General features: G+C 44.1%; 1 protein-coding gene across 3 annotated transcripts in view; it reads right to left on the bottom strand.

Annotated features, from left to right (window-relative positions):
* ARHGEF9 (Cdc42 guanine nucleotide exchange factor 9) overlaps positions 1-21832 on the bottom strand; it is a 384837-nt gene extending 363005 nt beyond the window's left edge. For 2 of the 3 annotated variants that reach the window (XM_032228177.1, XM_032228179.1), the window contains exon 1: positions 21027-21832. The gene's annotated coding sequence lies outside the window, so the exon portion shown is untranslated. The remainder of the gene's footprint in view (positions 1-21026) is intronic. The other variant, XM_032228180.1, reaches the window with a different exon arrangement.
* Positions 21833-23041: the final 1209 nt, after the last annotated feature.

Here is a 23041-nt window from a genome sequence, read left to right as displayed (position 1 = left end):
ATTTGCTTTCGCTCCTAAATAATCAGACTTTGCTTTGCTACGCTTCTGTTCATTTATAATTAGTAAAAGTACACTTGATTTCTATCAATGGAGTCTTGTGGATTTCTTTCCTGATTATCCAATGAAGAAGTGCTGATACTACCGAAATCCTTTTTCGATATGACGGATGATTTCGAACTGAGAGATATTTGGCGAGAAAGAAATGCAGAAGAATACGATTTTACCTTCTTTTCTGATAGACATCAATCCTTTTCCAGAATTGATTTCATACTAACTACCAATGATTTGCTTTCTAGGGTGAAGACGACAAAGATATGTGCCAGAGTTTTATCAGATCATAATCCAGTTTGGATGGAGTTGGGAGGGGTGATGCAAGCAAGAAGGTCTTGGAGATTGAATGAAAATTTATTTAGATATGAGAAATATACTAATGAATGTAAAAAATTGTTAACAGAATACCTTGTTTTTAATATGAATAAGGGTACATCTGTGGAAATTGTGTGGGATGCAAGTAAAGAGGAGCTTTGATAAATCTAAATAGATTACATAGACGTAAACAAGGGGAAAAGCGAACAAACCTGGAAGATGAAATTAGGAAGAGCAAGAGTTAACTTTAAAACCAGGAGATATAAAAATTAACGAAGCAATTACCTTATTAAAAGACCAATTTAATATGCTGATCTTAGACCAGGTAGCCACTAGTCTGTTATATGCAAAACATAACACTTTCTGCAATGCAAATAAATCTGGTAGATGGTTAGCATATCAGATTAGGAAAAAACAAAAATTTCGTAACATAGCCAAATTGCACTACAGAGGGAAAGAAGTCTATCAACAGGAAATATTGTTGAATAAAATACAGGGCTTGGAGGGCCTAAAAGGAATTAAGATTAGGCAGCAAGAATAGAGTACGTGCTTTTGCGGATGATCTGGTTATAATGTTAACCCAACCACAGGAATCTAGTAAGATCTTAATGAATATGATTAATCAATATGGTAAAGTGTCAGGATTTAAAATAAATCTAGGGAAAACAAAAATATTAGCTACAAATATGAATACTAAACAAAAGGAAGAACTAGAAGGAATGATAGGATGTGGAATAGTTAAAAAGGTCAAATATTTAGGAGTTCATATTTCAACCTCAAATGGGAAGTTATATAAGTATAATTATGAACCACTTTGGCATAATATACAGACAGAGATGAAAAAAATGGGACAAGTTACAGTTATCTTTGCTGGGAAGAATAGCAGCAGTGAAAATGAATATTTTACCTAAATTTTTATTTCTTTTCCAAATGCTACCTATACTTAAAAAAGATGTGAACCTGTTAGAATGGCAGAAGGGTATTAATAAATTTGTATGGGCAGGGAAGAAGCCAAGAGTAAAACTAAAAATAATGCAAGATGCGCGTGAGAGGGGAAGTTTGAAATTACCCAATTTAAAACTATACTATGATGCGGTAGCTTTATCTGTAATTAGTGATTGGATTAATTTAACAAATGATAGAATACTTAATATCGAGGGGTATGATCTGGTATATGGCTGGCATGCTTACCTGCTATATAAAAAAGTGGACAAGAATTTTAAAAGTCATATTTTAAGGAATGCTTTACTGCGGGTCTGGAAAAAATATCAATACAAATTAAATGATAAGATACCCATGTGGGCAATTCCTAGACATGCAATAGAAAATATGAACATAGTACAAAAACAGGATATAATTACTTACAGCTTCTTACCCTAGAAAGGGGTGTATTACAACTAAAATCCTTGGATGAATTAAAAGAGGAAAAGGTAATTCAAACATGGTTCCAGTATGGACAGCTACAGGCCAGGTGGAAAACAGATCAAAAAATTGGTTTTATGCAAGTCGAGGATAATTTATTTAAACAAATAAGAGATCAAAGCTTAATGCATATAAAGAGACTATACAATGTATTAATACAGATGGACTCCGAAATAGAATTAGTTAAAGACTGTATGATAAAGTGGGCTCAAAATATTGAAGAACCAATAATGTTGGATACATGGGAAAGGATTTGGGTAAGAAATGTAAAATTTACACAAGCCCAAAACTTGAGAGAAAATGTTTATAAGATGTTTTATAGATGGCATTTAGATGCTAAAAAGTTGGCTTCTATGTATCCGAACTTACAACCCAAATGCTGGAGATGTGATTCTCTCGACGCTACATATTTTCATATATGGTGGACTTGCAAAAAGGTTAAGGCATTTTGGATAAAAATATGGTGGATTATGCAAAATGTTCTTAAAAAAAGGATAAAGTTTACCCCTCAGTTATTTTTGTTAGGTGTAATTACTGATTGTACAGCTGTAGAGATTAATTTGATTTTGCACTTAATAACTGCAGCTAGATTGTTGGTGGCGCAATACTGGAAGAAGGAAGATTTACCTACAATTCAAGAATGGACATTGAAAGTCACAAATTTAGCCGAGATGGCTAAAATATCTGCATATCTTAAGGACTACTCAAACGAGAGATATAAACGAGACTGGAAAAAATGGATCGATTATATTCAAATTAAATATGGGACTAAGAAATTCCAGATAGCTTATGATTAAGATCAGGAATGATATAAATTGTTTAAAGTTAGCCTACTAAGGAGGAGCTAACTTCAATTTAAAGATGTTATCAATTTTCTATTCTTTTTTCAAATATATTTTAGATGGTTTTTGTTAAAGATTTATACCGTGTATGGGTTCTGGGAAGTCGGGGGAGGGAAGGCTGGGGGGGTTGGGGGGAGGGTGGGAGGGAGGGATGTATATTAGGCTTGACGAGGGGTGTTAGTTTTTAAAGTAATATGATTGTACATGTATACTGTCTTCTCTTATTTTTTCTTTAAAACTAAGATATGTTAAGTATATTGATATGGAAGCATAAATACCACCAACATAGAATGGAGTTTGTTCAGAAGCTGAAATACACCAAGTGAATGAGAGGAAGAGTGGGAAACAGAGGAGAGAAGAAAAATAGGAAGAGAGGGATAGGAGAGAGGGTAACGGGGGAAGATGAGGAGGATAAGGAGGAGTGGAATGAAGAGAGAGGAGAAGGAGAAAGGAAGGGGAAGTAGAGTAGAAAAGGATGATGGAGGGAAGAAAGGAGGTAGGAGAGAGGCAGAAGAAAGAGGTGTATGGAGAGCAGAAGAGCTAATAATGGGTTTTTATTTTTCTGGATGTTGATGGCAAGAGGAACTGATGTAATTACTACTTAATACAATAGGATATTGGCTATGTAATAGTATACATGTGATTATATGTTATGAAAATGAAAAATAAAAAAGTATATTTTTTTTTAAAAAAAGAAGTCTGAACTTCAATTCCCAGAATTCTAGACATCTTAAAGTTGACAAGATTGGGATCCAACTTCACATTAATGTCCAAAGAGAAGTCCAACCAACACAAAACAGATTTTCTGTTGAACCCCCTGAGTGCAATTGCTGAGAATGGATGGTGCTCTGTGTTGAGATGGGAAACCCACCCAAACAGCATTATAGGTTAAAATAGATATCCCTCCAGTATAAAAAATATTTCCAAAGACACTTCAAGTCAGAGACAAAATGCACTGGATCAATGTTATAGTCCTTTTTCCCCAACTCTTTATAAAAGGATTCCCCAAAGGTACCTGTCCTTGATTAACGGCGATGCCTACAGTGTCAAGGTTCCAAATAGCATCCAAAAGTAAATCAGAGTCCGAGGCAAAAGATTCCTCAAAGTTCCAATTTATTAAGAGAGCCATATTGGCACATCTGGAAAAACCCGAATCTGAAGTTTTTCCACCCAGTTGAAAATTCAAGATCTTGCCCCCACATCCACAAGTTCATCACATGGTCCCATTTTCCACTGCCACACTGGCAGCTTCCACCTATCCAGTTCCGGCCAGGTGTAGAGACAAAGGATGACCTTGGCTTCCTAGAAAGAATTTTGTTATGGCTACATATCACCCAACTCGGTATAATCCCCCTCCCATTTTCCCACAATAGAAATAATAGAAAAATAAAAAGTGTGGCAGGCCTAAAGTCCAAAAAGGAAAGAAGGCTTGCAGGCCTGACATATAGTCCCACTGAGTTCATAGGTGATGGGTAGGATCTGAAATAAAAAGAGAACATTGGTAAAGTAGTGTTTGGCCATGACCATCATGGTCACCATTTTGTGATGCAACAAGGCTCCCATGCAGATAGTCCTCGACCTCCAACCCTTCAGTTAGGGACCATATGAAGCTACAACAGCACTGAAAAAAGTGACTCATGACCAGTCTTAGCACTTGCAACCCTTGTAGCATCTCCATGGTCCCGTGATCAAAATTCAGGAGCTCGGAAATAAGCATGGATTTATGCGTCATCCTGCGGTCATGTGATCACCTTTTACACCCTTCCCAGGTGGCTCCCAACAAAAGAGGAATCTGGATTCATTTAAGAACTGCATGATTCATTTAGCAACTACAGTGATTCTGTAAATGATCATAGCAAAAAAAAAAAAAAAGTAATAAAATTGGGCATGTCTCCCTTAACAGCCACCTTGCTTTGCAGCAAAAATTCTGGCCCCAACTGTGGTCGTAAATTGAGAACTGCCTGTAGTATCCATTTGGGAGTAGAAACCCCTACGCCTTGCATTCAGGATTCTTCATATGTGCCCAACCCCAAATTATTTAAATAAAGGTAGTCCTCAATTTACAACAGTTTGTTCAGAGATAATTCAAAGTTACAACAGCACTCAAAAAAGTGACTTATGACCATTTTTCACACTTACGGCTGTTGCCATGGTCACGTGATCAAAATGTGTATGCTTGAAAACTGGCTCACATTTATGATGTCCCAGGATTATGCGATCCTCTTTTGCAACCTTCTGACAAGCAAAGTCAACGGAAACCAGATCCACTTAACAACCATGTTACTAACTTAACAACTGCAGTAATTCACTTAAAAACTCTGGCAAGACAGACTGTAAAATGGGGCAAAATTCACTTAACAACTGTCTAACTTAGCCATGGAAATTTTGAGTTTGATTGTCATCATCAATCGAGGAATACTTATATGTTGGGGCTGAATGTCCCTGCAAGAGAGTCCAAGAAGGTTAGGATGGTGACCACAATCTTTCTCCAAGACGCTCCTGATGTCAAATAATTCAAGCACAACAATCAAGCTAAAAACGATTAAGGTTCTTAAAGGAGACAGCAGATGCCAATGTCTCTACATTTTCTTTTGTTCTTGAACCCAGACCCAGAAGAAAATGTCTTCTCTTTTGAAACCATCTTAGCATACTTGAGTGGCTGGTGTACATCAAAGCAAATTCCTTAAGGACAGGAATATGATTATTGTATTATTTTAATGTCTGCATTCTTGCTCTCTGATGCAACTCTCTGTTTTTTTGCAAGCAAAGCTTTTGTGTAGTTGAGTGATATGTGCCAAATTCAGATCCAGGTCAGTGAAGTTATCTTTTCTAAAAATCATAATAGTACAGCTGACTGCACTGAAGTAGTTGTTGTAATATACAGGAAGTCCTCAGATTATAACCACAATTGAGCCCAACATTTATGTTGCTAAGTGAGACATGTTGTTAAGTTATGTTTTAAGTTTTGCCCATTTTATTACCTTTCTTGCTGCAGTTGTTAAATGTATCACTGTAGTTGTTAAGTTACACAGTAACACAACTGTTAATTGAATCTGGCTTCCCCATTGACTTTGCTTGTCAGAAGGTCACAAAAATGGATCACATGACCCCGGGGCACTACGGCCGTCATAAAGATGAACCACTTGCCAAGAGTGTGAATTTTGATCACATGATCATGGGGATGCTGCAAAAGTTGTGACTGTGAAAAACAGTCATAAGTCACATTTTTCAGTGCCATTGTAACTTTGAACAGTCATTAAATGAACTGTTGTAAGTCTAGGAGTACCTGTAGCCAGTAAGACATGGGTCTTGGACTGAGATCCTATGTCATAATTTTTCAGTTCCACCTCCCTGAAAAAGATCTGGGGGCTTTTGATGAACAAAACGAAGGAAGAATGTTATGTATAAAATCTCAATTCTTGGGTAAAGCAGAAGTTACAGATACCATACATAAACAATAGTTGTCTATTCTGAAAATCCAGACCTTGACATTGCTAAATTCAGTTCTAGTCAAAACAACCTGGCTATCTATTATGAAAAAAATAGTGTTCTAAACCAAATTTAAGATTAAATACAAATAGTTTTGACTTTCCCAGCCTCTCCATGGCACAAAGCTACATTTCAATCCCACTTTATTTAACCACTTATTTTAGCTCACCGTGACATTTCTGTGATCTCCTGAAAGAACCTCCAGATTCATGACAAAACTAGACAAAAAAATAAATGAACAGAGTCATCTGCAGTCTATCCATCATTACCCACTTATTATCCCTCCTTTCTTTCAGCCTCTTCTAACCATAACCATTCCTAGCCAATAACATTACTCTTTAGGATCAAAAAAGTCCATTCCAGAGGTTCATATTTACAACACCTCATTGTGATGCTGTGGTTGTCATTGTTGTTGCCTTACTCAACTTGTTGGCTAGAATGTTTCAGTCTGATGCCCTTCCATACAGAGATGAATGAAATACAGGGTGGACCTCTGAAGAAGACAATAGGGCAGTGCTGAAGGGGAAGCTGGATTCCTATTGAACAGAAAGCAGTTAAGCCACCAAAAGCTTTCGGTCCAACAACTGAGTTGACTTTGGATGAGGGCTCTTCAAAGCAGATGGGTGTTAAGAACAACGCAACTCTCTGGCTGAGGAATATAAATACAGATTAGGTGAAACCTGGTTTAACAGCCGTAACTATAGGAGGGATCTTATGGAAAATCACTTAACTATGAGCCAACAGTGTCCAGTGGCAGCCAAAAAAGCCAATGTAATCTGAGGTCGCATTAAGAGGGGTAGAATCATGTTACATGAAGTATTAGTACTGCTTTATAAAACCTTGGTAAGAGTACACTTATAATATTGTATGCAGTTTTGGTTGGCACAATATAAAAAAGATGTTGAGATTCTCGAAAGAGAGAAGTGCAACAAAGGTTAATTATTTTGAGGGCGATGGCGGCTAACATATATGAACAAGGGTTGCAGAAATTGGGTATGTCTAGTGAAAAGAAGGTCTAGGGGTGACATGATAGCAGGGTTCCAATATTTCAGGGGCTGCCACAAAGCAGAGGTGCTTTAAAGCACCTGAAGTCAGGACAAGAAACAATGGATGGAATCTAATCAATGAGAAAAGCAACTTAGAGCTAAGGAGAAATTTCCCAATAATGAGAACAATTAACCAGTGAATGACTTGCCTCCAGATGTTGTAGGTGCTACAACACTGGAGGCTTTTAAGAAGAGACTGGACTACCAGTTCTCTGGACTAGGGCCTTGTGCTTGAGCAAGGGTTGGACTACAAGACTCCAAGGTCCCTTCCAACTCTTTATTCTGATTCTGGGAGCTCCAAGTTCTATCTAGAGCAGTGGTGTCAAACTCAAAGTCCGGGGGCCAAATCCAGCTCGCATGATACCTAGATCTGGCCCGCGGGGCTGCCTGGAAACAGCCAAGGACCAGTCCATGGTGCTTTTGCCAGTGAAAACTGAGCTCGGCAGGGCTGTGTGAAGAGAGTTTTGGGAGGCCGTGGCAGCTGAAAACGGAGCTCAGGAGCCCGTTTTCGCTGGCAGAGCGCTCGGGCCACCAGAGATGCCACCACACAAGTGATGCCAAGCTAACCACTCCCACCCTGGCCATGCCCACCCGACCCCAAGAGGTGAAACACAACCCTGATGTGGCCCACAATGAAATCAAGTTTGACACCCCTGATCTAGAGGACCTCAGATGGGAAGGTTCTCTTAGGCCAACCATGCTAATGTCCTTAACTGAAAAATAGGGATGACAACATTAACATAATTACAAGAAGAGAATATAGTGGGATGGAATCTAGTGAGGGAGTAGATCCCTAGGATGAAATGAATTTAGTTCAGAGGAGTAAGAGGACAACTCAGCCCAGAGATTATATGTGAGAGAAAGAGGGTGAAGATAATTTCTCTTTAATAGTCCACAAAGTATATTGTAGATGCAGATTAGAATTCTTGGTCTGCAAGATCTGGTCTATAGGTGTGAAAACAATAAAAGCTTGAAGATTCACCACATCATTCTTGGTTTGGGGCCTGATGTGTGATGAGATCATGTCAGCATTTTTCTAAGGTGTTTTTTTTTAACAAACAATAAGGTAAACATCTCCACCCAAGCATTTTCTAAATGATTTTGACTCTATTTTTATCACGCTCGCTAGGGGTACATAAAAAGATTTAAAGATAGTAAGATCCAAACTCTGAACTGTATCAGTTTTCCATATTGAATAGTTAGTTGGTTCCAGGTGCCCAATCAGGTACCCAGCTATCTCTTGTATGGTTCAGGCACAGGAACACTGTCCCCTCTAAGGTGCGCGGCTGCGCAGCCGTGCATGTGGCAAGAAAACCCCGCGCAGCAGTTTCTAACTGCCGTGCAGGGGCCTCACAAAACCTAGGGTTAGCACGGGTGCGGGGATGGCGGCAAGAGCTTACACAACACAGCTGATCTCCTAGGACCTCCTAGGCGCCGTCTGCGCCGCTCATTACCATCAGTTGCCTCGTGTTCAGCAAAGCAAACGTGGGGAAGTCCTTTGCAGGCAGCTAGAACTGGCCGCCCGCAAAGGACCTCCCCAGACTTGTTTTGATGAGCACAGAGCGACTGACGGTAGTTTGTGCGGCTGCTCAAACTAGCGTCAGTCGCCCCCGTGTTCAGCAAAGCAAGCCCAGGGAGGTCCTTTGTGGGTGGCCAATCCTAGCCGCTTGCGCCCGGCGCTGCAGCTAAAATAAACCCCCAAAGCCCCTGCCACCACTGGAATATCTACTGCCTAAAGCTGTCAGGTTTGAAGAGCCCTGGGTTTTTTTTTTCTAAAGGGTTAGGGGTTCAAGGATCTTGTAACAACAGCTTTAAGATTTGCATGCTTCAAATGCCAGACTTTCTGAGCCAACATTTTGGTTACTAAGCAGGAGCGTTGTTAAGTGATGCTGATATTATATAACACTTTAATTAAGCGGGTATCTTGAATAAACATAACTTTGAGTTTCAAATAATACTGATTTCGCTGTTGTCTTAGGTGACATCTGTGAAAAAAATTCAGGTGCTCAGGCATGAAAATGTGCTGCTCAAACACTATACCTTTCTGCTCACACTAAAAAAAAATTAGAGAGAACATTGCACAGGAATACTGTGGTTTATTTCTTTTTGTCAAATCAGAAATGGGAATCAAATCAATTGAAGTTTACAATTCAAAAGCTGAATTGAATTAAGCTGATTTTCGAAATTGAAATTCGGAAGCAATCTCAAATTCAAAATGGTTAATTCTAATTGGATTTTGCATAGGCCTAACACCTAGCCAATATCACAACAGGCCCCTAGTTACTGTAGTATTACCCCATCTGATGCAAAAGTGATGCAAAAAGACCGTTGGCTTACCTGAACGGTCGTTCTCTGGGCACTGCGAGGAGAGTCCAAGCATGCTCTCTCCTTGGACTGAGTAATATTTTTTCTTGACCACACCTCCTTTGCCTCCCTATGATCAGTTTAAAAATGAAGAGACAATCGTATGATAAGAGTTCACAGTCAATAACAGTCATATATTTGGTTGAAACCCCCTGGGTGGGTTTGGACTCTCCTCGCAGCGCCCAGAGAACGACCATTCAGATAAGCCAATGGTCTTTCTCCAGTGTGCTACTTAGAGTCCAAGCGTGGGACATGCCCAAGCTATTGTGTCCCAGGGTGGGCAGAGACCGAAGCCTCCTGAGTCTCAGTGACCCTCTGCAGAATTCTTCTTCCGAAGGTAGCTTCGGCTGAGGCAAAGGTGTCTATTTTGTAGTTCTTTATAAAGGCAGTGGGGGAAGCCCACATGGCCACCCTGCAAATGTCCAGAATAGATGCCTGGATCGCCCAGGCTGCTGAAGCTGCCGCACTCCTGGTAGAGTGTGCGGTGATCTTGTTCGGAGCAGTCCTGCCTTGATGTTCATATGCCAGTTTGATACAGGCGTGCAGCCAACGACCTACAGTATGAGAGGAGACCTTGCGGCCCAGCGACCCAGGAAGAAATGATACGAAGAAGGCTTCGGAACGTCGGAATTACTTAGTTCTCTTTACGTAAACACGTACTGCACGCCTCACGTCCAACTTGTGCCAGTCACACTCCCTAGGGTGAGATGGACTAGGACAAAAGGTAGGCAAAATTATTTCTTAAGCTCTATGGAAATGAGAATTTACTTTAGGGATAAATGAAGGATCAAGTCTCAATATAACCCTGTCAGTGTGAACCACGCACAGGTCCTCCCTGACGGAGAGGGTTGCCAGTTCGGACACTCTGCGGGCAAATGTGATAGCCACCAGAAAGGCAGTCTTGATGATCAGATGGTGCAGGCTTGTCATACGAAGGGGTTCGAACAGGGGACCCGTCAAGGCCCACAAGACGAATGAAAGGTCCCAGGACGGGTAACAATGGACCGTCGGTGGGCTGATGTTCGTCGCGCCCTTCAGAAAACTTTTAATTTGAGGATGTTGGCTCAGAGATCGAGATGAACCTCTTGTCAGGATGGTGGATAAGGCTGCAACCTGACGCCTGAGAGTACTGGGCGCCATGCCCTTGTCCAGACCCTCCTGTAGGAAGTCCAGAGTCTGAGGGACTGAAGCAGAAAAGTCAACAATGTCTCTATCACTGCACCAGGAAGAAAAGGCAGCCCAGGTCGCATTGCATATTATGGTGGTGGAAGGCCTCCTGGACGCTTGTATGGTTTCTATGACCTTGTCAGAGATGTTCTGTTTCCTCAGGAGGTCCCCCTCAAGTGCCAGATGGCTAATTGTAGCCACTGGGGATCCGGGTGACTGACAGCTCCCTGGCTGAAGGAGATTTGGTCCTGCAGAATCCTCCACGGTTTCTGAATGGAGAGACTGACAAGGTCTGCGTACCAGGACCTCCTGGGTCAGAATGGTGCCACCAGGAGAACTTCTGCTCTTTCCGCCAGAGGTTTGGCCACCACCTGCAGAATGAGAGGTAGAGGAGGAAAAGCGTATAAAAGTTCTCGGGGCCACGTGCACCTCAGCGCATTCGTGCCCTCAGCCAATGGGGAATGATAATGGGTGAAGAATCGTGGCAGTTGTGCGTTGGAGTGTGTGGCAAATAGGTCTACTTGCAGTTTGCCGAATTTCCTCACGATCTGTCAAAACAGGTCCGGGTGTAGACGCCACTCCAAGTGATGGATGCGCTGTCGGCTCAGCCAGTCTGCCTCTCAATTGCTGGTGCCGGAGATGTGATCGGCTCTGAGAGAAGCCAGATGTCGCTCCGCCCACCTGCCCAGAGCCTCTGTCTCGACCATGAGTTCCCTGGAATGGGTACCGCTCTGCCTGTTTATGTGGACTTTCGTTGCCACATTGTCTGTCAATAAAAGTACATGTCTTTCCCTTATTAGGGATGCGAAGCATCGCAGAGTGAGTCGGGCTGCCCTCAGTTCTAGCCAATTTATGCTGTGGGCAGCCTCCCTCTGAGACCACTGGCCCTGGGTGAGTTGACCTTGGCAGTGGGCACCCCACCCCAGAAGGCTGGCGTCTGTGGTCACTATCACCCTCTTTAGTTCTTTGAACAGACACCCTCTTACGATCGCCTTGGTCCTCCACCAGGCCAGAGATCGAATTACCTTCTGTGGGAGACGCACTCGTCTGGGAGAGTTGCTGGTTTTCGATCGTTGCATTGGAAGAAGAAACCATTGCAGTTCCCTGGCATGGAGACGAGCCCAGGGAACTACCTTCAGGCATGAAATCATGATTTCCAATAGTTGGTATAGTTTGATGATCGGCACCGACCTGGACTGACGGCATTGGTTCACCCCTGGTCCTCAGATTGGCCAGTCGATCTGGAGACAGGAATACCTGGCAGGAGGTCGAATCGATGATGGCGCCCAGGTGATGGATGCGTGTGGTCGGTCGGAGCTGGCTCTTCTCCAGATTGACCGAGAAGCCATGCTGCTGTAATGTCTGAACTGTCAGTAGGACGTCCCACCAAGCCTGCTCTGGGGTAATAGAATGTATGATTATGTCATCTAGATAGCATTCCAGACGAATGGGATGGTTCCGGAGATGGGCCGCCACCACCGCCAGGATCTTCGTAAAGGTTCTGGGTGCTGACGAGAGGCCAAAGGGGAGAGCCTTGTACTGGCCTTGGAACAGAACCTCAGGAACCTCCTGTGGGCAGCATGGATGGGGATATGCAGGTAGGCCTCTTTCAGATCTATGAAGGTCAATAGATCCCCCTTCCTCATGCAATCCAGGATGGAGTGGAGGGATTGCATCTTGAACCTTTTGTAAGCCAGATGCTGATTCAAGCTTTTCAGGTCCAAGATGGCCCTCCACCCTCCCCACCCCCCCGAATTCTTTGGGACCAGGAACAGGATGGAATAGAAGCCCTGTCTTTCCTGGTCCCTCAGGACGGGTTCTATGGCCTCTATCTGGAGAAGATGGAGTATCTCCACCTGCATAGGTTCCCTCTTTACCGGGTTTCTGGGGGTAGGACAACGAATGAACTTCCTCTGGGGGAATGTTAGAAATTCTAGGACTAGGCCCCTCCTGATGGTATTTAGGACCCATGTGTCCGATGTGATCTCCTCCCACCTGCCGGCGTATAATTGGAGCCGACCCCCTATGGGAGGAACCCTGTAATGGTCACTTTCGCCTGCGGAACTGATGGGGGTTACTGCTGTTGTTGTTGCCCCCACAAAATGGCTTCTGAATGGAAGACTGCTGTTGCCTGTTACGCGACCCAAAGGAGGCCCTGTTCTGGGTCCTATCACCCCCTTGGTTGAAGGATCTCTGATAAGGGATCGACGAGGACACTTGGTTAGTGTCCTGGTTTCTAAAGGATTGTTTATGGAAGGAACCGGAGCCCTTACGTTCGTTTCTCTTCAGTGTGGCCGGAAGGATCTTGCATTTATCTTTGGTCTCAATGACAAACTTATCTAAGGCCTCTCCGAATAACAGTCACCCTTTGAATGGGGCGGAAGCTAGCTTCCACTTGGCTTTCATCTCGGCCTGCCAGTGGCATAGCCACAGGAGGCGGCGAGAAGTAATATTGGACACCAGGGTCCTGGAGGCAAACTTTGTGGCATTGAACAAGGCATCAGCTGAATATTCTATGGCCGTGATGATTTTGCTAAGGTCGTGAAGCCACCTAGACTCTCTGGATGGTGGTTTGGATCTGAGCTGCCTCAGCCAAAGCAGAGATGCTCTGGTAAAGAATGATGCCGAAGTGGACGCCCTAATGGCCCAGGCGGCTGCCATGTGTGTTTTATGGCACACCTTCTCCGATCTCTTATCTTCAGCTTTAAGACCTTCTAGAAGGTCAGCAGGTAAGTTCGAATTTGAGGTCAAGTACACTACTGGGGCATCCACCTCAGGTAATTTTAATATATCGTCCATCCTCCCCTCCACTGGGATTGGTCAAGGTGCCGGGCTGCACCCATTGACGCTGGACGATGTTCATAAAGAGATCTGGCACTGGGATAAACTCCTGAGTGGGAGCCGTTTCCTTGGATAACCCCTGCTTATGGTCCTTGGAGGAAGAAGTAGGTGCAGAATCAAGTTTGGGGGTAGAACCAAGTTCAGTAGCTGTTTTGGCCTTGTGAAGTATAGATTTAAACAAGGAGGCTTAAATAGGCCAGTGAAGGCCGGCTTGTCCGGAGGAAGATCTTCTCCAATAACTCGAATCCTTCAGCCCCTTCCTCCTCCAAGTCGGAGGCGTCAGAGGTTATAGAAGTGGGAGGTGAGGCCGAGGCCTTAGAAGAAGAGGCCGTGGCAGAGTGCTTGGACTTAAGTCGAACCTGATTTGTTGGAGTCCCTTTGCTTAATGCCCTCCGCAATGCCCTGAGAGATGGCTAGAGATATAATCTCATCTCCGCTGACAACGCGGGTCCTTTGTTCTCCCTCAGTCACTGCCTACTGGAATGCAGAGAATGTTTTCTTCTGCCCGAGCTTGGTCCCTCTTCTGTGGACAGGATGCCCTGGAAGGGCCCCATCTCTTCTCTAATAGAAGAACTGGGTGAGTCTGGATAGCCCCAGGAGGCCTCCGGGGAAGGCTCCCTGGACTCATCCTCCTCAATGGAATGGGACCCACTGCCCCTGATGGAAGGGGAGTCTCCGCTCCTGATGGATGGGCCCCTGGGGGAAGCTGTTCCCTGATCAGAAGGAGAACGGGCCCTCTGGGGTGGGGCCTTAGCCTCCACGTGTTTATGAGGCCGGGAACCCTCTCTGGCCCTCTCAGAGGATGCTGAGTGTCCCTGGGAGGACTTACTATTGGTGCCCCTGCTCCCTTTACCCCCTTTAGGTAAAGGATCCATCCTACTGGGTTTACTGGAGGGCCCTGCCTGCTCCTCCTGTGCCTCCATAGAGTCGTCAGCCATGCTGCCCTAGGCCATGGATGGTAATTAGGGTCTGGGTTGACCATCTGCACAGTAGAAGGGCACTGATGCTGGCCAGCCGGCCGGCTCAAGCACGTCCGCAGATAATTAGGTGGGGGAAAAGGGCCATCTGCTGGATGGATTCCTTCCCCGGACCACCCTCAGGGCCCCGAGACTCAACTGGAGAGGAACAAGGCTAGCCAGCGCCCCGGACTAGTCCCCGTGCCTCCTGGCAGTGTTCTGCAGCTGAGAGGTACTCTTGCTCTCTCCCTGGCTCCGATTCCAAGGTCTTCTTCTCCCCGGGCTCTAATGCTTCCGCACACGGCAGTGGCACCCATTGGAATGAATAAAATGGTGGCCGCTGCGCGTGCAGCCACCACCCACCAATTTTGCTGTCAGACAGGAAAAAGCGCGCGAAAGACCAATAATGGCTGCCGCTGTTGCCGGGCAAACTAAGAGCACTGCCAAGGCTAGCGAAATCACGCTCGCAAAGCCGGATAAACAGCGATCAGGGGAGATACAGAGGCAGGCGAATCCCGCTCCTCCCCCCTCACCTGCTAGCAGCAGCTAGATAAGCGACTCACAGTTCCCTCACCGCTTGCGACCAGCGGGAGAAGGACACCAGCCCAGAAGCCTCTCAGCAATTGGAATTTAACGTTGAAGTATCCAGAAATCTTCTCTAGGAGTCACAAGTGGTCAAATTAAATTTGGGAACCCCAGTCTATCTGTCCCTGGACTGGAGAACTCCCAAAACAATCCTCACCGGCAGACTGAGTTTTTAAACTGATCATAGGGAGGCAAAGGGAGGCATGGTCAAGAAAAATATTACTCAGTCCAAGCGTGTTACCCCACGCTTGGGCTCTCCAAGCAGCGCACTGGAGAAAAGTGTGTAGACAGGTAGTCCTTGACTTATGATGATAATGGAATTTGGAACTTCCATCTTGATAGTCCAAGATGGAAGTGGATAGATTATCCATTACCCCATCAGCATGCAAAGTCTTCTGTTTCCTTCGTCATGACAAGGTGTCAAGAGTTTTGGCAGCGAGACTATTATTATGAAATAAACCCAGGAGCAAAACACAGCAGACAGCACATAGAGCCTTTAGACAATTAATAGTGGTTTATATTCAAATATATACAAACATATACATGGAGCTACAGACACAAGGAGAGAAAATGAGATACACGACGAGAAACGCCCTCTAATGGCTGCCTATATATAGATAACTCTTAAAAAGGTAAATGACTTGTGTGGACCCTACCAGAGTCTTAAAGAGGTGATACCTATATTGCTGAAACATCCTCATTGCATCATCTTATAGTTTACAACTTACAACCTTACATCAGCTGGCAGCTATTAAATTCTCACTACCTGACACAAGGTAAAATTTATTTTACAGGAAAAACCCGTTTTTCCCAAGAAGCATTATTTCTGAGAAGCAGCAGCTAAGGAAGGATGGAATTATCCAATTCCACATGGTGTGTTAACCTCCAAATAGATCTATATCTTCTATCATCATCAGGCAGGAGATGCAGATAGGGAGGGAGGAAGGGAGGGAGGGAGGAAGGGAGAATATAACCCAGCCATTTTCAAACTTGGCAACTTGAAGATTTGTGGACTTCAACTTCCAGAATTCATGCAGGCTGAGGAATTCTGTGGGTGGGAATCCACACATCTTCAAGTTGCCAAGCTTAAAAAAACACTGATATAACCAAATTAAGTAAAAATGGACAGGTTTGTTTTATTTATTTGTATCATGCCTTTATAATTTTCACAAATAATCTCCTCATCAAAGGTAGAGAGTGTGCTAGATATAACATATCCAGCACACATTCCTCCTCCTATTTTCCCCACAACAATGCTGTGAGGTAGGCTGGGCTGAGGGTGACAGGCTGAAGGTCACCTGCTTCTTCATTCAATTTCAGGAATGAAGGACTGTCAAAATGTGATGCCAAATAGAAGGATTTCAAAATTTCTTTCCAAGAACAGAAGAATTTCAGAAATATTTCCTACAATTTCCCTGTGGCTTCTTCTGTTTCTGTTAACTCCCAAGTGTGTGTCAGAGAGCGGGGTGGGGGGGTGGGGGTATAGGACGATCTTCAGATGCAACCTTTGTCTTTCAGCTGTCTTAATTACTGAGATGACTTAAACCAACTGGCACACTTGAGTAAACTCAGCACATCTCTCTCCCACATCAGGGGACAAGGAAGATGAACAACCCAGCAACTCTTCTAATAAACAGAAGAGACTCTTAGGGAGTAAATTACCAATAAAAGAGAATACTTGTTCCTCGGGGTTGAAATGAGGGGCTCTTGGTGGTCTCTGAGTTAGATCGTTTTATTGAAGACGTTTTATTATCCAAACTAGGTAACAAACTAGTACTGATGATGTTACCTAGATAGGTAATGAAACGTCTTCAAGAAAACAACCAAGTTCAACAAACAAACAACCAAGATTTTATAAGCAAGGAGATGCTAAGAGGAATCCATACAAAGTTGATTAAGGAGATGATTAGAGGACTGATACCACAAATGGCAGAAGATATGAAACTGTTTTGCTACTGGAAGGATACAGGTTGATAGATGGAAGAGTATAATTTAAAACTTGTTAAACTTAGTGAAATTTAGTGACAATAGATATAGTTAAATAAATAATTGATAATGATAATAATGTATACAATGTGTAGTGTTATGATAAGTAATAATTAGATATGAATATTGAATGGTACCCATGAAAGGAAGATTAGAAATCCTTTTGGATTATATATAAAGGTTAATAAAAAAAGAACTTAGATACAGTTAAGTCTTGATTACCAATCAGCGGATGAGGCTAACTCAGAAAGAACAGGGTGACACATACTTTGTAAATGACCATTGTCTTACCTGAAGGGTCGCTTTCAGAGCACTGCGAAGAAGAGTTCAAGCAAGGGTTAAATACAGCCAATCTGCCCAGAACTGACACAATTAAGGAATTTTTTCCTCTACTTTTAACTCTAGGAGAGTCCAAACAATCTGTAGAATTGAAGAGAAGCACATCCACTGGGCTAGCTGAATTGAAAAAAACTGAAGATAGTCAGCACCAGAGGTGTGGCTTAAAGTTTCAATTCTGGACAGTTTGGCTGTATTTAACCCTTGCTTGAATTCTCCAGAGCAGTGCCCTGGAAAACAGCTATTTTATTTATTTGTATTCCCTTTATTATTTTTACTAATAGCCTAAGGCAGTGAACTTATCCAACACACTTTCCTCCCCTTATTTTCCCCACAACAACAACCCTGGGAGGTGGGTTGGGCTGAGAAAGAGTGACTGGCCCAAGGTCACCCTTCATCTCCAAGGCAGTACTAGAACTCACCATCTCCTGCTTGCTGGCCTGATGTCTTAACCACTGGACTAAAGCAGCTCTAATATTGGCTTTCAATCTTGCCAAGAATCGAATCCTATGCACCAATATCCAAAGATATGCCCCACAAAGAAGATGGGGTCAATCTATTTTTCAAAGCACCGGAAGGCAGGGTGAGAAGCAATGGGTGGAAACTAACCAAGGAGAGAAGCAATCTAGGACGAAGTGAGAACAATTAACCAGTTGAACAGCTTGCCTTCAGAAATTGTGGATGCTCCATCACTGGAGGTTTTTTACAGAAAAGACTGGACAGCCACTTGTCTTCAATGGTACAAGATCTCCTGCTTGAGCAGGGACTAGAAGAACTTCAAGTTTCCTTTCAACAAGGAGGAGGAGCCAATGTCATTTTCTACGTGGCACAACCACAGTTTGGGTGGTTTCATGAATGCTTCAGTATAGGATACAACCCCGCCCCACACACACACACACAAGTGTTTGTTGAGTTCCATTGGCAAGAATGGTCTAGGGTCTCCTGCTTGAGCAGGCAGTTGGATTAGAAGACCTCCAAGGTCCCTTCCAAGTCCGTTATTCTCTTATGTTGCTTGCTCTGAATTAACTCAAAGTAATGTTCCCCTCTTTGTGACACCCTGCTAGGGATTTCACAACCCATTCCATGAGAGTAAAATATGGCTTGATAGTTTGTGGTTCAGTTTATGGAAAGCCATCTGGGAATATTATGTAAACCAGCTAATCCCATTAATCCATTTTCTTGTTTATTTTGTTGGACATAATATATTATGCCATTGTGTTTTGTTAATCTAAACTTAAGAGTTAAGTATCTTGTGTGAACTTATGATTTATGAAATATGATTTAGATTATTGTGTTGTCCATACTCAAAGCCAATCATCTTTTTAAAAAACTAAGGCAAACATGACTGTGTGATTAGTGCATTAGAGGTGTGTATGATCTGAATTCATTTGATCTTCTAAATCATAATTGTCCCTTTGGCGCACAGAAGCAACATGCAGAGACACAACAGGCAAACCTTTTCTTGGCCGAGCAGCAACCCCTCCTTCAAAGCAACTTGCAAAAGGAGAGCATAATGTGTGGTTTTGGCTCAGAATGTTATGGAAACTCAACCAATTGTGGCTTGTACATTAAAGAATGTAAGTTTTTTTTAAAAAAAAAATGTTCAATAAAAAAAAGAATGAATTAAATAACCAAGATTTATTGGACATGAATTTTGTTTTCTCTATGATCATTTTTCTAGATGGATAAGACATTCTTTTTATAATCAAACAGAAAGTTAGAAAAAAAACTATTTTTAATTAAATGCATGCCTGCTTCGAAAAAGAGGGTATCTGAAAATAATTGCTTTTGGTAACGTGGCAAAAGATTACCTACAGAGATCCTAGCTATTTCCAATAATCAGATTCCCAGGAACAAAGTGTCTTCTTAAGCACATTGCCTTTACTTAGGCTGCAAGTTCTCAGCATTTACATGAGAGTAAGTCCCACTGAACACAACAGGAAGTACTCTGCCTAAACATGCAAATATTTTGTGTGATTAAAATATTTGCATTCTGGTTTTCAAGTCTCTACTAGAACAAACTCATGTCCTAAAATGATTCTGAACCTTTACATAAGCAAAAGCAATAATATTTTATTGCTGGCAATGATAAACAACCAAAATATTTTTAAAAAAACTGTCTAACATTGGCATAGATTAAATAATAAAGATTTCCCTAAATTGAGTTCAACTCGTGATATCTTTTTCTTAGTGACAGGAGTGAAGTGGTTTGCCACGCTTTTCCACATTCCCAGTCTAGCCCATGGGCCCAAAATTCCCAAGTGGCCCCTACCCAAATTCTAACTCATGCTGATCCTGCTTACTGTATGATATTCACAAATTAAAACCATTTTAATTAGTATTTAAAAGCTAATTGAACAGAAGTTACAAGGCTTCCTTGTAATAGAAAGTGCCAGAAATTATGCACCGTGTGCAAGATAATTGTTTGTAGTTGCTGATCATGAGGACAGGGGGTTGGGGGATGGCATAGATCAAAAAGTATCCATAAAGGCCAAGTTAGATAATAATGCACTAGACCAGCGGGCTTCCAAACTTGGTAACTTGGAAGATTTGTGAACGTCAACTCCCAGAATTTCCCAGCCGGCATGTTCCTGAGGTTGAGAAACAGTGTTCTGGATGGTAGACAGACCCTTCCTTGGAGGTCAGTGGTGCCATGTTGAGGACAGACTTTCCCCCACATCATCACCCTCATAATACAGGTGGTCCTCGACTTAAGACCACAACTGAGCCCAACATTTATGTTACTAAGTGAGACATTTGTTAAGTGAATTTTGCCCCATTTTACGACTTTTCTTGCCATAGTTGTTAAGTGAATCACTGCAGTTGTTGTTAGTAACATGGTTGTTAAGTGAATCTGGCGTTCCCATGGACTTCGTTTGTCAGAGGCCACAAAAGAACCATTTGTTCAGCATCCAAATTTTGATCATGTGACCTTGGGGATGCTGCAGTCCTGGTAAGCATGAAAAATGGTCATAAGTGACATTCTTCAGTGCAACTTGGAGTCAGTAAATGAACGGTTGTAAGTCGAGGATTACCTGCACTGTACACATAATACTCCCCATGCACAACAGCATAATTCTAACCATTCAACAACGCCACAATTCTAAACAAAGCGCCGGGTCTTTTGCTTGCCAAAGAAGCTGCTGAGCGACTCTCCGCAGCTCAGAAATAAAACCGAAAGGCCCCCGGCGGAGGAGCCCGTCAGGTTCACGGCTGGGGCCCTCCGGAGGGTCTCCACTGGCGGCAGAAGCCAAGCAAAGCGGCCGAAGGACTAACTGGCCTTCCGGGAGGGACCCAGCCGTGGTCGACGACGCACCTGCCGTCCCTTCGGAGCAAAGAGGCCCCACGCAGAGCCACAACGGGCAGCAACTTGCAAGAGAACCCCGCGCTTTTTCCCACGGGCTCAAAGTTGGGAAGGGAAGCCAAGTGACCGGTTCCCACGGCCTCCTCCACGCCGCGCGGCAGCAGTTGCGCTCCGGCACCCCGAAGTAGCCAAGACGCCACCGGCCCAAGTCAGGCAGCTGCGCGGACTCCCCTTTTCCTTGTCGATGGAGCGAGGGGAGCCCCGTGGCCGGTGAGAAGCCCCTTCCTTCCTCGCCCTCTCCAGCCCGGCTCCCTCCGGTTACCTGCTCGGCGAAGCGCGGTGCGGGCGCAGCTCCTCCACCGTGCGCCGTCCGGCGAGGCCGCTTTCGAACAAGCCCGGCGCTGGCTGGTCCCTCGCTCCGGGGTGGGCAGGCGGCTCCAGCGGCGCCCCAGTTGCAGCCGCCCGGTTTCCTCTCCGGCGCAGCGTGACTTCCCGGCTGGCCGAAGTCAGGCGCTGCTCCAGGCGGGGAACTTCTCGACAGACGAAGAAAGTTGCGCGGGGCGGGAGCGCCTCCCGCTAGTCCCCAGCCTTTGACCACCGCCGCCGCCGCCTTCTCGCTTTGTCCCTTGCGGCGCGGCGCACACCCGCATCCCCAGCACGCTGGTTCCGAGCCGGAGTGACGCGCACCCGTCTGGCAGTTGCGAGAGCCCCGGGAAGCCAGGCGGGGGCGGCGGGGCAGGAGGAGGAAGCGCGGTGTAATTGCTGGCGCGGCTTTCGCCCCTCTTCGGGCGAGCGAAGGGGAGGCGGACCGCGCGCACGTGTGAAGGGGAAGCGCCGCGGAGAGTGAGGAAAGCGGCGAGGCCTCCTTGAGAGAGCGCAGAAGGAGGAGAGGGGCCGATGCCGGATGGCCCTGGAGCCTTCGGCCCTTCCCCGCCCTCGCTAATCCTGAGTCTTAGGATCGGCAGTCTCAGCGGACCTCCTCGTGTGTAAAGGGCGAGAAGGCAGCAGGATCGCAGCTCCTTCCCGAGGGCTGAAATCTTCAAGCCGTCCTAAAAGCCGGCTGGCTTCAGAAAGTTCCCGACTGAGGTTGGCTCGAAGCAGAGGCAGCTGGGTTTATGCGACCCTCTGAACTTGATTAGCTAATAAACTCCCTTTTCTGGCCTGGCTCCCTAGTGAAAAATCAATAAACAGCGTTCCAAGTAGCCAGATTTAGCAGGAACAGCAAATATTACAACTTGGTTTTCCAGATACAGGTAGTAGTCCTAGATTTAGGACAATTGGGCCCCAAATTTCTATTGCTAAGCAAAATGTCCATTAAGTGAATTTTGCCCCATTTTATTACCTTTCTTGCCACCGTTGTTAAATCAATCACAGCAGATCTTAGTAACACAGTTGTTAATCTGTGAATCTGGCTTCTCCTTGACTTTCCTTGTCAGCTGGTTGCATAGCAGCTGAATTTTGATCACCCTACAATGGGGACACTGCAACGTTGTTAGGGTGAAAAACAAGCATGTCACCTTTTTTCAGTGCTATTGTAACTTCTCAGTCACTGAATGCTTGTAAATACCAGAAATTAATCTAAGTCTCCCCCTATTGTATTTATTGTGTAAATTACAAATTTTGGAGTTGAAGTCTACTTATCCTAAAGTTGTCACCACTGACTTGGATTAACAGAGAACTCACATAAGTAAGGTACCATTGCAGCAAATTAATTCAAGCCCTTGGGCGCATCAAAACAGACACTATTCTCACTTCCTACACTCTTGAGTTCTTATCCATGTTCTTAGGTCTTATTCCATGTTCAATACTTAGACTACAACTGGAAGGGACCTTGGAGGTCATCTAGTTCAACACCCTGCTCAAGTAGGAACCCTATACGATTTCAAACAAGTGGCTCTCCAGTATTTGCTTTAAAATCTCTAGTGATGGAGCACCCATAATTTCTGAAGGCAGCCTGTTCCACTGTTCTCACTGTCAGAAAATTTCTCCTTAGTTCTAGGTTGAATCTTTCCTTGATTATAGTAGTTTCCATCAATTGTTTCTTGTCTTGCCTTCTGTTGTTTCCCTTTCCATTCTGGACCTTCTTTGGGCCTGATGACCAAAGAAGTTCCATTGTGTCATGAATGCAGATTCCAGATAGGACATACTGTAATTTTAGATTCTGTGATGCTTTATCATTTAATTCTTTGCTGGATTCATAGCCCATCTTTCATTCAGGACTTTGAAGTTGTAAATATAGTGCTTCCTCTTTTGTTTTTCTTCACAACAGCTAAGTGTGGCCGGAGATAGAACAAATAGACTAATGAATTGAGGGGGGAGGGGGTTTGAGGCTGAATT

The sequence above is a fragment of the Thamnophis elegans genome, chromosome 12, assembly GCF_009769535.1.
Source record: "Thamnophis elegans isolate rThaEle1 chromosome 12, rThaEle1.pri, whole genome shotgun sequence".
Lineage (NCBI taxonomy): Eukaryota > Metazoa > Chordata > Lepidosauria > Squamata > Colubridae > Thamnophis > Thamnophis elegans.
This window is presented reverse-complemented; position numbering and strand designations above follow the sequence as displayed.